Raw genomic sequence first — 13056 nt, 5'->3', positions numbered from 1 at the left:
CCCAGCGAGGTGAGCGCAGGCCGGCTCCGGAGCGCAGCGCTCTCTTCTGCGGGCGGAGGTGGCGCAGGGCGCTCGGCGGGCACAGCCTCCGCCGCTGCATCTGCCAGCGGAACAACAGCGCGGTTCTGCCGCTTGGGCGTGTCTGAATGGCCCCCGTCCCGCCGCCGCAGCGGCACCGAGGGCCCTGAGGGCGCAAAGCCGCTTCCTACCGCGGGCCGCCCGAGCCCGCCCCGCGCAGAGCGCGGACCCTCGGCGCTGCCGAGCCGCGCTGCCTCCTCTCTCCTGCCGCCACCGCCGCGGTGGGGCGGGAGCTCCTCACCCGCTCCTCACCCGCTCCTCACCCGGCTGCAGCCCCCCCGCACCGCCCGCTCCTCACCCGCCGCCCGGCGCTGCTCCCGCGCGGCCCTCGCAGGCCCCGGAACGAAAGTGCCGGGCTCGGCCGCCGCGGGGAGCGGAAGCAGCTCGAGGCTGAGCGCGGTTTCGCGCCGGGTCGCCTCTGCCTGAGGGTTCGTGTGTGTGTGTGTGTGTGTGTGTGGGCGCCTCACGGCCCGGATGGGCTGTTCCGGGTTTTGTGTCACAAGAACCTGGCCAGAAACCACTTCCAGCTACCTGGGCAGGGGGGGAGAATCCCGCCGCTCCCAGCTGGGCCCGCGGCAGCTGTTTCCTGCCCTGTGTCCCGTGCCCAGCGCTGCCCCCTCCGTGAGGCGGTACCGCCTGGAAACCACTGCGGCTTTGTTTTACTCCTGTGAGAACTCCAGGAAAGACACATTCTCCCCCCCGCCCCCCCCCCCCGTATTTTTCCCGCACCCAGTAGTATCTTTGGAGCATATTTATGGCCAGCGAGGGCTGGAAGAATTGTGCTGCTGTATGCCTCTCTGCTTGTTTTGCATCTCTCCCCAAAGGGGACATGGGATCTCTTCTGTGGCATTCCTTGGCCGGGTTGAGGATGCTGCTCCAACATTTACCCAATGCTCAGTCTTTAGTAACTGCATTTTTAGGTGGAAGTGGCTAAACTAGAAGAGTAATTTTGGTGTAGGGAATATTTCTGCCCAGTGAAATAAAGTGATATATTAGTTGATATATTTGGGGGGAAAGTTGACATTATAGGCAGTTCTTATGCCAAACTTCGATCTCAGTTACACCCTAAAACCCTCGCTGACTTCAGTGGTATTACATTCAGTGGCAGAGAATTCCTACCAGCATTGTTGTTACTTGTTTTGTTTTGATCAGTTCTTCATGCTGGCAACATGTAACACATTGCAGTAGTAGGAAAAAATAGCAACATTTCACCATCCGTATTTTTTCATCACTTTATGCTGTGATAATATGTTGTGATGTGCAGTAGTTAATTATGTAAAAAATGTTTATTGGGCAAAAAAAAAAAAAAAGACTTTTATAATGGTTTCTAAAATTCTTTCTTGCCAAACTTAATTACAGTAGGTTTTGCTAAGTTTACCATATCTTATTTTATTTGAATTATTTTTTCGGATGCTTAATGCAGAACTTTTTTGAGAAAAACCAAGCTTCCTCTTTACTTAAAATAAGGCTCTGAAATGTGAATTACTTCTTTGTATACTTATATTCTATACAATTATTTACACAAAAACTGTAAACTGAAAAAGCCACAGACGACATTTTTAGGAATGTTTGTCATATAACTTTCATTTGGGGTTCTTTATTTCAGAATATACTAAAAAGACAAATTCATTTTTTTCAAACCAGCATTTCTCACATTTGGTTTCTGCCCAGTTGTAACTCTAAAGTTAGAATTTGTAATTATACTGAACACAGCATATACCAGTTGATCGATTTCAGTAAAAACTTTGGCTAATCTGCAACCCTAACATAGCTTCCAACTTGTATACAAAATACCAAATACATGAGAATAGGGGCAGATTTGTCACTTTTTCTTCAGTGTGCATTTTAGAAGGTCATGAACAATAATAGTATAGTACTGTGGAGATAGTGAGAAGGAAATGGAAGTTCAGTCTTCATGATTAAGTGCCTTTACATTTCTTTCACATATTTAGTGTGTTTCTTAACATCTAAGGATATGAAGTGGTATTTTATGTATTGGAAGAAACTACAGTGAATATGCTCTCTGCTCTAGTGATGGCTTTCACTGTCAGTTTTAGTTGTCTGAAGTTTAAATATTTGGTAATATATGTTATCTTAGGAGTTTTTAAAAGACATTTGGATGAGAGCAATTCTTAATGTCTGTCAGCAGAAAATGCAAAAGCCTCCTTTAATTTTTGAAGGATTATTAGGGTCTTGAGATTTGGTGAGTCCAATTGGCTATTATTTTAACTACCCATGTGTGTGGAGAAGTGAACACGTAGGAGTCAGGTCCTGAGCAAAACCCGATGAATGAAAATATTGAGAGTTGAGTTTGAGCATAGATTGTATTTGCAAGACCCTCGGGCACTGCAAGAGAGCTTTGTAGAAATGGCAAACCTTTAAGAGAGCAGCCTCTCTGCTGTTAACTTTCTTTTTCTCCTCAAAGCTACAGCACGGAGGAAAGTGTCTGCCTGCTGTACAGCAACTTTCTGTGGTTGGAACCGTGCTTGAGTGATGACACTGAATCAAGCTTTGTTTAAAAGATTTGATCAGGCCATGGCATTTCTAACATAAGATAAAGTCCTGAACACTGAGGCAAAAGGTTCTGATGAGGATGAAAGGGGGAATAATCAGTTCTGATTTTAGCTTTCTCTCTTTCCTTACACTAGTAAGACTGCTAGAGAAATCTTTGACTATATATGCCATTATGTTTTGTTGAAGAATTTAGTATAATGTGGTTACCAGAGATTTGTCAGAATGACATTCTTCTTGGAAGAAGCAGGACATTCCATTTGACCTGCTTGCATTATTTGGAAGTATTGATTCACTCAGATCCTTTAAACCAGAAAATTTGCTCTTTTGAGCTTTGAACCAGAACTTTTTCTCCCACTGGAACAAAGAAACAAAAAAAAAATCTTTGAAAATATGTGGAACATTTCATTATAAATTTTAATTTTTTTCTGTGAAAGTTATATATCTAACAGGAGGAACCTGACATAAAAATGCAAACACTTTAATTTAGGATAATATCAAAACAAAATATTGATTTGTTTGTATTTTCTAATTGTTTTTACTTAACCATTTTACCCTGAAATCACAGCATCACAAAAAGAACGTGTGTATTAATAGTGTCATTACAGTCAATAGCATTTCACTGAATTAGTTTTTTAAAGAAATCATTTTTCTTGCTGCCCTGCTATTAAAAACATGTCACTGTCCTTCAGCAATACCAGAGTGCTTAAAAACACGCTGATTACTCTGTTTTAATGCTTACTAAGTTATTTCAGCAAAGTGATCAATTTGATGATTAAGTTCAAACAACTACCCTTGGTTTCAACAATTTGCTCAAATATTTAAGTTGCTGGTTTAAATTCTTTGCTAGATCAAGGAACAGAGTTTCCTCCTGTGCTTCCAAGGCTGTTCTCAACAGATGGAAGGCATTACTGGCCTTTCCGAGAACTTAAATTGCACATGATTTTATTTGTCTCTTTAGAAACATAATGACCCTTTTTTCTTGAGTTATCTCCTTCTCTAACTAAAAAGTTATAGTCTTTTTAATTACTCTATGTCTGCTGTAATGGGCCTCCCTGGTCTATTTCTGTTTTTCTGGCTCTTTGAAATGATGTAATCATCCCTGAATGCAGTATATGAGAGAGGAGGAAATCACAGTCTGCATTGCAGTGCTGCCAGAATTAGAGATTCTTAGATGTAAAATGCATTTATACTTGTATTGCAATTCTTTATGCAAAATAAAGTTCACAGATTACTCAATTTAATCTTTGCATTTGTATAATTTTCAGAAATAGCTGCTTTTACAATGTACTGACTGCAGAAGGAATGGCTGAGTTGTATCTCTCTTGATGAACTTTACTCTTTGGTGGGTAAGTTACAAAAAGATGATTCCTTTAGTGTTATATGTAAATATCTGTGTGAGCATCAGTCCACTCTCAGACTTGGAGAAGAGAATAAACACATGTCACTGAAGCACAGAAACGTGCTGGAAAAGTGTTTTCATGCCAATGTGGCCCAGCATATCTAGAGGAACATCTTCCTGCCCTTGTACAGAGCACCCCACAGGCATTGGTCCAGATAAGTGTTTACGGCTTTCTCTCAGTCTGTGAGTGTGAGGTGTCAAGTTTATAATTTAAAAAAGCCTAATAAACTGAAGTCCCAGTTCTGCCTGGGTTTTAGGAACATTTTGTTTAGGCCTAAACAAAGTGCAGGCAAAAGTCTATGCAAGCATGTTCTCTGCAGATGGTGGTGTTAATAAAGGAAAGATGAGCCCAAAATGATAACGTTTAAACCTTCCAGCCCTTCCAGTGGTGCAGGGGGACTGTACAGTGTGTTAAGTTTTGTGTGGAGACCCATTTAGATGTAGATACATATATATAGATATATATATGTATATATATATATATATGTGCCTGATTTGAGCTTTTAATCCATAAAATCATCAATCCAGCTTCTAGTTCTAGCTAAATCTGGCTAATTTTTCTAAGACATTGTTACTGAGCAAATTACCGCAGAGGAAGCTCTGATTCAGACAAGTGAGATGTGGAAAGCAAAGGAGTATTAAATATTTTTAATTCTTTTTATGGATAAGACAGGAAAGATCAATTTTCTTTTTTTTTTTTCCTTGGATACAGAAGTGGAATTGCACCTATTTCTGTATGTTTTCAGGGGGTAAAAAACACCCAGCTTGAAAAAGTACTTTGGTTTCTTTATATCTCCAAGAGTACCTTATAGTCACCCAAAGTATCAGTTTTAGACCTTTGCTCCTTACCTGAAGTATACTCACAGTTCATAGCCTGAATTGTCTTAGCTGAAAATATTTTTTATTTCATTGTGAGAAATAGAATTAATTATGAAATAAGTATTTATAAATTTTTCAGGTTCCCAGATGCATTGCTGAGGAGTCAAATGGTAGAAATGCAGAGGTGAGTTTTTTTACTTTGCATGTAAAAAGTCCACAGCATCCTGTCTTATGGATATGGTTTGGCTCAGAAGTCAAAGAAATACCTCTAAGTCTAAGAAATACCTCTACCAGTCTAAGTCCTTCAATTTTTCTAAGATTACATGAATTCAGATATATTGGATAATGGAAATTCCAAATACTGTGTAAATATGATGACTGACTTAACCATGAAAAGTGTAAGTTCTAGGTTTTTTAATCACTTCAGTGAGAATTAGCTATGGCATTAAATACTTTGGAGAAGACAAATGAGAAGTTGCAGTCTTTTCTTGTGAATTCAGGATTTTAAATAACAGTTGAAAAAAACAGAGCTGATTTCGAGCTGTGTCTGTCCTGCCTTTGTGATCTGCTTCAGGCAGTGATGCCTGTTCCTGGGTGGGTTGGTGCACTGCTAGGTCAGAGTAGCTTTCTCCTTGGGAAAGTCAGTTTGGGGTAGAGTCAGAATTCAAGGCTCTGTGAAGGGCCAAGGTTCTAGATGGTTTTATAATTTTGACTTGAATTGGAAATATGGAAGTTTTCATTAATGGCAAAAGCAACTGTTTGTAGGTGGCATTGAATGTATCTGCCTGTAAAAAAGAGCCACCTTTTATAAATATTCTCACACAACTCAGACTGTACTAGAAATTTCTATTGGAAGTAGTATTATATTACCATTAAATATCTGCATGTTTCGACAGTAAAAGTTTATGATTTTTAGATTGCATATGTCATTCAATATCCATTCCAAAACTTAGATTTAGAGCAGATTTCTATCTTCAGTGCTCATTTATTTAGATTTCATGACAATGTGGATTTCATTATCTTGTATGTTGAAACTGATTGACAAATGCAATAGAAATATGTTTTTGAAGTAGATGTAAAACAAATATTTTCTCAAAACCTTTCTCTGTGTCAGTCACTGTTTGTTGGGCAGAATTTTCTTTTTAGTTACAGACAGAGAAAATTGTATGTAGAAAAAGATCACCCTGAAAAATTTAATTTAGAGAAGGTTTACTCACATCAAAGTTATACATGCTCCAAACTCCTAAAGGGCCTTTAACTTGGAAGAGCTGGATAAGCCCACAGCATTCTCTGTAATGTGCAACCACTATAAATAGATAATGGATGGATGTAACTGAAATTTAGTCAGACCAGAAAAAATCCCAGGACTCTAGGAGACCACTGCTATGGCACAGATTCTGTGTCTGCATGAGACTTGCAGTGTGGGAGCTGTGCAGAATTCTGGTGGAATGATGACTGAAAACCACGGAATAAAGTAAATTAAGTATTGATGCGAGAATAATTCACAACCTCAACAAAACATATGCAAATATATTAAATTACCAGAACTGGAACAACCACAAAGTAAGGATGTTCACCCATGTGCAAACCCAAGCAGAAGCAGAAGGGAAATAGCAAAAACTGTTCTGGTTGACTTTAAGTATATGAATGTAATTATTTCAGTTAACAGGCTTGGATCCCACGCCTAAAGTTGACAGTGGCATAAAAATTTGCACATTGGAGACAAGAAATAAAGCACTTATAATTTCATTTGTGGGTATTCATAGGGTGATTTTCAAAATTCACATAAATATTTTTCTAAATTAAATTTTTTTTAATTTTAGGTCTAAAATCAAGAAAATGTGTGTGGAAGAAATTGAATCTCAAAAGCTTTAAGGCTGCCACAGTAAATCAGACCAGTAAAGATGCTACTGCTAACATACACGCTGGTGCATCTGCCAGTTCTGCAGCAGCCAGTCAGTCTTGTAAATATTCTAAACACATAAAGCATGTGACCATAGATTTTGGAATAAATCTTATGGTACAGTGCAAAATCGTAATTGTCAACATAAAATACCATCAATATTTTCAGTTCGTTCTGCACAAAATCAAAATGTTAAAGCAATTCAAAATTAGTTGTGAATTTCGATCAACTCTAAACATATATCCTGGCAATATATTGATACGTCCATTTGATTAAGCTGTAAACAATATTACAGAGTATTTAAAGAAGCTGCTAGTACTCCATCTTGGTTTGATTTGTTAGTTTTTTTATACTAATGACAGCTACTCTTTTTTCTACTCCTTTCTCTGGTATCTGGATGCCATTTTCATTATGTCTTGCATTGTAGCATCTAACTTTTACCCCCTTGTCTTCACTGTCCTGATGGAGCCAACACTGGTTTTTATTCTTTCATGAACCTTCTGTTCTTTCTAATGGCCACTATTTTAACTTCTTTTTTTCAAGCTTCTTGTGCAGATGTTGCTTCTAACTTGGCTCCCTTTCTGAATGTTATCCATCATTTTGTTCCTTCAGGGTAGCCAACTTCTTCTCTCTTCCCCCTTCCTGAAATTACTGTTTTCCTTCAAGCATCTACAGCCACAATTTTATGCAACCAATGTTCTCTTAATCTTTTTGTCAGTCTCCACCAACCATAACCATAACTTTTCCTATCCTTGTCTTTTTCCCCCTCATTTGTTTTGTTTTCATGGGCTCATGTGCTTTTTCTGAATTTTGCAAAATAATTCAGAGGAAAATATCTGAGCAAAAACTTGTAAGGTTGTGTTCCCAGTCCCCAGCCCCTACTGTTTTCAATGATACCACTCTGATCAATGACTGTTTTTTCTACAATTGGGTTAAATGCTTAGGAGAAGATGGAGGGTTGTCTCTTGTGTCTGGTAATGTTGAGGAGAGAAGGTTTGGAACATGCTGTACTCAGGAAATCCTCAGTTAATGAGGTACTGCACACACGTCAGAGGATGGGAAGTGTTCTGTCATGTGCCATGATTTCCACAAAGCTTTCTCTTGTAATGTGGATGTAAAAGAACTGTGTGAGGCTATCCAAGCAAAGAAGAGAGTTCCTCTTGAGACCTAGCTGAAGGATTTCCTCTCTACAAATGGGTGTAGCTTTATAGAAGCTTTGTATAGATTATGCATAACTGTGACTTAATAAAGCGAACTATCTTATTGTCATTATGCATTGCCTGTTAGCTTCCCTGAATAATTTTCCTTTTTCACTTTGGTGTTTCTTTATAAGTACAATTAATGTGGTTTCTTTAAAATTGAAAGTCTGTGTTACTCTCATCAAGTTACAATCTTGAAAGGAAATTCTTGTTTACAAAATCCATTTTTTGTGTGTTGCTCGGTTTGCAGTACAGTGTTTAGAAACAGAAATGTATCTGTGTTTTTGAACACAGGAACATTTGGGTTTTTTTTTAAACCCAAAAATCTAAACCCAGTGGAAACATTTGCCTGATTTTTATAAAATCCAGTGGTTTCATTCCAGTAGAATCATATTTCTTTTTAGATCTTGGTACTTTACTAATATATAAAAACAAGAATATGAAAGCAAGTAGAAAGTGATTATTTGTGAAGCAGGTTCAATAAATCACCTCAGCTGTTGATTAACACTTCTGACTTCAGGGAGCTTGTTTTAATGACAACAATTTTGAAGTCACTGCAGCAGTTGTCTTCATGTTTTTTGCCAAGATATAATGACTTGTTTTTTCCTGTGACAGTAACATAAAAGGGAGAACCCTTACTATTTTACCCCTCCCACCTTATTGCTTTAGGCTTTCAGGGTGCTCACAGTTTTGTTTAATAATCACTTTTTCTCTTTCATGACCACTGAGAAGTTAGTTACTTGTCCAGATCCATTTTCGTGCCTGGGTTTTGGTGAAATCAATAGGAACAGGGTGCACAGGCCAGTTCGCTGTCCTATTAATGTATCTTACACAACAATTGAGTGTCCGTGGCTTTCAAATGTTCCCTTTCCTCTAACAATCTCATCCCATTCTCCTGTACTGTGCAGTAACATCAGAGCAACTCAAGCAGACATAAACAGGCTCACCCTGAGATACTGAGCAGAGATACTGATCTGCCTGTGGCACAGGGGTGTCCTGTGTAGCAACAGAAGTCACTGTGAGCATGAGTACAAACAGCTACAGCTCCTCTGCTGCCCTGGTGTAATTAGTCAGGTAATTCCATTAGTCAGGTAATTTGTGCATGTTTGATGTTGTAGCAGTGTGTATCAGACTCAGACTTGTTAGTCTTATCAAATAGGACATTGAAAGTGGCTTGCTGGAAGTTATATAAGAAATCTGTTGCAGAGCGAGGTTTCAAAGGCCAGTACATGAACCCGGAAAACTCAGCAGTCACTAGCTGAGGACTGGATTCTTGTCCATCAAAACTGGTGCTGTCCAAGGTAATAGTGAATTGTGTTTATGTTTGGACAGCCAGTTGTAATTCTAAAGGGAATTGGTCCTGAATTCTGATTATATAACATTATAAAAAACATGTCTGGGGTAATAAAGATATTACTGGATTAGCTGGAAGAAAAGGGAAGTGATCTTCTGTTCTACTCAGCACTGGTGAGTAGAACTCCACACCTGGAGTACTGTGTTCACTTCTGGGCTCCTTAGCATGGGGAGACATGGACATTCTGGAGAGAGTCCAGTGAAGTGCCACAAGGGTGATTAGGTTTCCCATGAGGAAAGCTGGACAGCTGGGACTGCTTAGCCTGGAGATGAGAAGGCTTAGGGGGAAACTTAGCAATGTATATAAATTCCTGAAGGGAGGGGTGCAAAGAGACGTGAGCCAGGCTAACTTATGTGACACTAACCCTCATGTGACAAATTTATGCATCTTCATTCTAATTCCTCTGCTTTTCTGGTTAGCTCTGAAGTAAAATAATTATTTTCATGAGAAAGTGGTTTCATCTGAAGTGAGTAATTTTGTTTTTCCTTCTGTATTGGGTCAATCTTTTCGTGTGCCAGGCCTCTAAATAAAAGAGATTTCCTAATGAAACAACCAATCTTGGTAAGCTAGGATTGGTCTTCCAGACAGAATTGAAGATAATCTCCTTTTTTAGGCCTGGAATGTAAGCAGTTATGGAATTTCAGTGTCTGGAATGGTTGAGATTTACAAGCTAGCTTTCCTCAGACAGGTATTGTGAAGTTATATACAGAGCTCAAGACTTAACACTTGGTAGTTTTAATAATATATTAAGCCCCACACCCCCCAAATATTTATAGTTAAATTCTGTGGTTGTATGAATTTCAATGTATGGTGTTTAAAAGGGTTTTTAGAAATTTTGCTGTGGGAATATTTTTAAAGTTATTATAAATGTCATGTAAAAACCTTGTGCAACTCTTCAAATATTTTTCCAATCTAGTTTCTTCTTTAAATACCGTCCTAATCTTCAAAATTATCAGCATAGAGAATTCAGCTTCTTTTTCTGCTAGTAAATTCACCACCTCTGCTGTGTTAAGTAAACAGGTGATTTAAATAACTGTTACCTTCTAAAACTCATCTAGTGATGTAAAAAATTGTACTTCCTTTTTTTTTTTTTTTTTTTGTTATTAAATGTTAGTTTAACAAATACTATTTCTAAGTATGGATCTCATCTCTGATGATGACTGTTTTCCTAATTTGGGGAAAATCATCTAACCTGTCACTTCCTTTTTCTACATGTTAAATGTTATGAAATCATTATGGTATTTGAAAAATTTGTAGTGAGGAGCTAGCATTCATAGGCTTATGAAGTATTTAGACTGCTCAGATACTGGTTGTTGAGTGCAATGAAATACTGATGTTCTCATTACTTTATTGATTTAATGTCAACTTACATTTTGCTTCAGCTTATTCAAAGAGAATATACATATTTTGTCAAAAAGTAATTTAAAACACAGACAAGTGTATTTTAATTGATTAATCATTTAGTAATGTGATTATTACAGATGCTATGCAGAGCCATGTTTTAAAGTACTTGCAACAGAACTAAAAGTGAGACCGTATTGTACCATATAATGTATTTTAAAGGTCATGGATATTGTCCAATTCTCATTTTTATTCTGTTATGGAATGTATTTACACCATTTTCCGTACCTTTAAGGACTCACAAGTTATGCGACAAATGTGTAAGTATCCCTCTAACATGGAAAATTAGTTTTGTGTAGTTGTTTGAAGGGATTGTTTCAAGAAAAAACTTTCTTATGGAATCCCAGACTCATTCAGGTTGGAAGAGCACTGCAGGTCTCTTGTCCAATCTCCTGCTCAAAGCAGGCCCCACACTGGCTGTACAGGGCTTTGCCTGGTCAGATCTTAAAAACCTCCCAGAATGGACGTTCTGCAGTCTTCTCTGAGGTTTCTCAGATGAGATCTGCTCATTTGTGAGCAGTACCAGAAGTAACACAGAAGTAAATAAGTAAAACCTTTCTGATTGCAGATCCTGTGGAATGGAGCAGTGTCTGTGAAATGTGACTGGCTGCTGCAGGTGGCTGCTTTGCCCACAGGAGCTTGTATTTCCCTTCTGAGCCCCAGTCCGGACACGCTGTGTAGTGTTGGTGGGAAACAATGAGAAAAGCTACAGGAAAGCCAATGCCTCTGAAGGAAAAGCAAAGAAATCACACTTGAGGCTGGCTTTTATAACCCCTGTTGCTTGGCCTGTCTTGAACCTTTAGTATTATTAAGGTTAGTAATGAGCCATTTCCAGACAGGTGTGTCTGTTTCTCTATGTGTAAACATGTTTTCCTCCTACATGGTGTATTGTACGTTGGTGTTAGGATTGTGTTGGACTGTGATGTAATTGATGTAAGAGGCTTTTGTGAAGACTTCTGACATCTATTTGAATTCCTGTTAAAATCGAATAGATTCTTCTTATTATCCTTGTCTTTTAATAGTTTGCTGCTGTAGATAATCACTATACATTTTCTGATTATTCTTCTCTGGTTTTAGCACTAAACTGATTTTTTTTGAGTCAGTATTTCAGAAGAGATTTTCTAAGATAAAGATACATTGAAAATTGCTCAGTTGTAAGGACATATGAGTGTGGTACTGACGAATTGCAGCATTTGCAGTCAGGTGTCTTTCTAGGAACAATTCCCTCACAGAACACATTTCAGTTATGACAGCTGTAAAACATAAAGCAGCCTTGGCTTACCTGAAAATGGTGGTAACACTGATTCATTATATAAAGCATTTGGCTGTAAGGGCTAATTACAATTTGGGTTCAAGATTTGTTTGACTGTATTTCTATATTCTTGAATTACATAATCTAAAGATTGTTTAAAAGAGCCTGTCTGCATCTGGTTTTAAGATTTTTTTACATTTATGTTTATATATTAACGTGCATACATACATTTAAATTAAAACTTTAGTAAAGCTTTTAAGCACAATCTTAATGAGGTTTTGTCATTTTCGTTTTCATTTCAAAGCTTCAACTAACCTAGTTTAGATACAGGAACTTGTGCTAGTATGTTAATGTTGATCACAAGTGTGAACTTTGTTTCACTGTTTATATATTCACAGAAAGCAGTGCAGAGAGGTACCAGCAAAAAAGCTTCTTTTGTAGTACAGTCTGTTGTGTTCAGTGAAAAATAAATAAACTAGCAAAAGCACAGTGAAGGTTTACTGATAGAGCTGTACTGACAAACTTTTCTGCATGCATCTGTTTATATCTTCTTTGATTTTGGACTAATATCATAATTGATTTACAAATGGCACCTTTTGTTAAGCAAGTTTTTTTAAAAAAAGAAATATTGGTCAGAGAAAATTGTTGCCGTCTTCTCTGAGTGCTCTTAAAATGAAAGTGTTTCATGTAGGAAGAAATGGTTGATTCTAGAAACTTGTTATTCAACGTAGAGCATTTTAGAACATTTTAATTAACTTGACTCTATCCCAATCACATGTCAGCTGCTTTAGCTAGTTTTTGGTGATCTTTATCTGAGTGCAGTTATCACAATACCAAGAAAATGTGTAGGGAAACTGAACAGAATGAAATGATACAATGCTTAAGTCAGGTAGGGCTTAGCTGAACACTTCAATAGCTAGAAAAGTAAGATGTCTTTTCTTCAGCAGGTCACACTGATTTTAGCTGTAGTTTCAAACCAGTCCCACAGGCTTGCAGGTATTTCTGTATCTGTGAGGGGAGGTTCTGCCATCTGAGGATTATTTCCAGTGCCTGCTGGAACTATAACCTTCTTTTACCTGGCATAACTCTGAGGATGCCAGTAATGCAATTATCAAGAGTATGTGGCATAGATTTTTA

Source organism: Coloeus monedula (assembly GCF_965178545.1).
Source record: "Coloeus monedula genome assembly, chromosome: 14".
Lineage (NCBI taxonomy): Eukaryota > Metazoa > Chordata > Aves > Passeriformes > Corvidae > Coloeus > Coloeus monedula.
Note: the sequence above shows the minus strand (reverse complement) of the source record.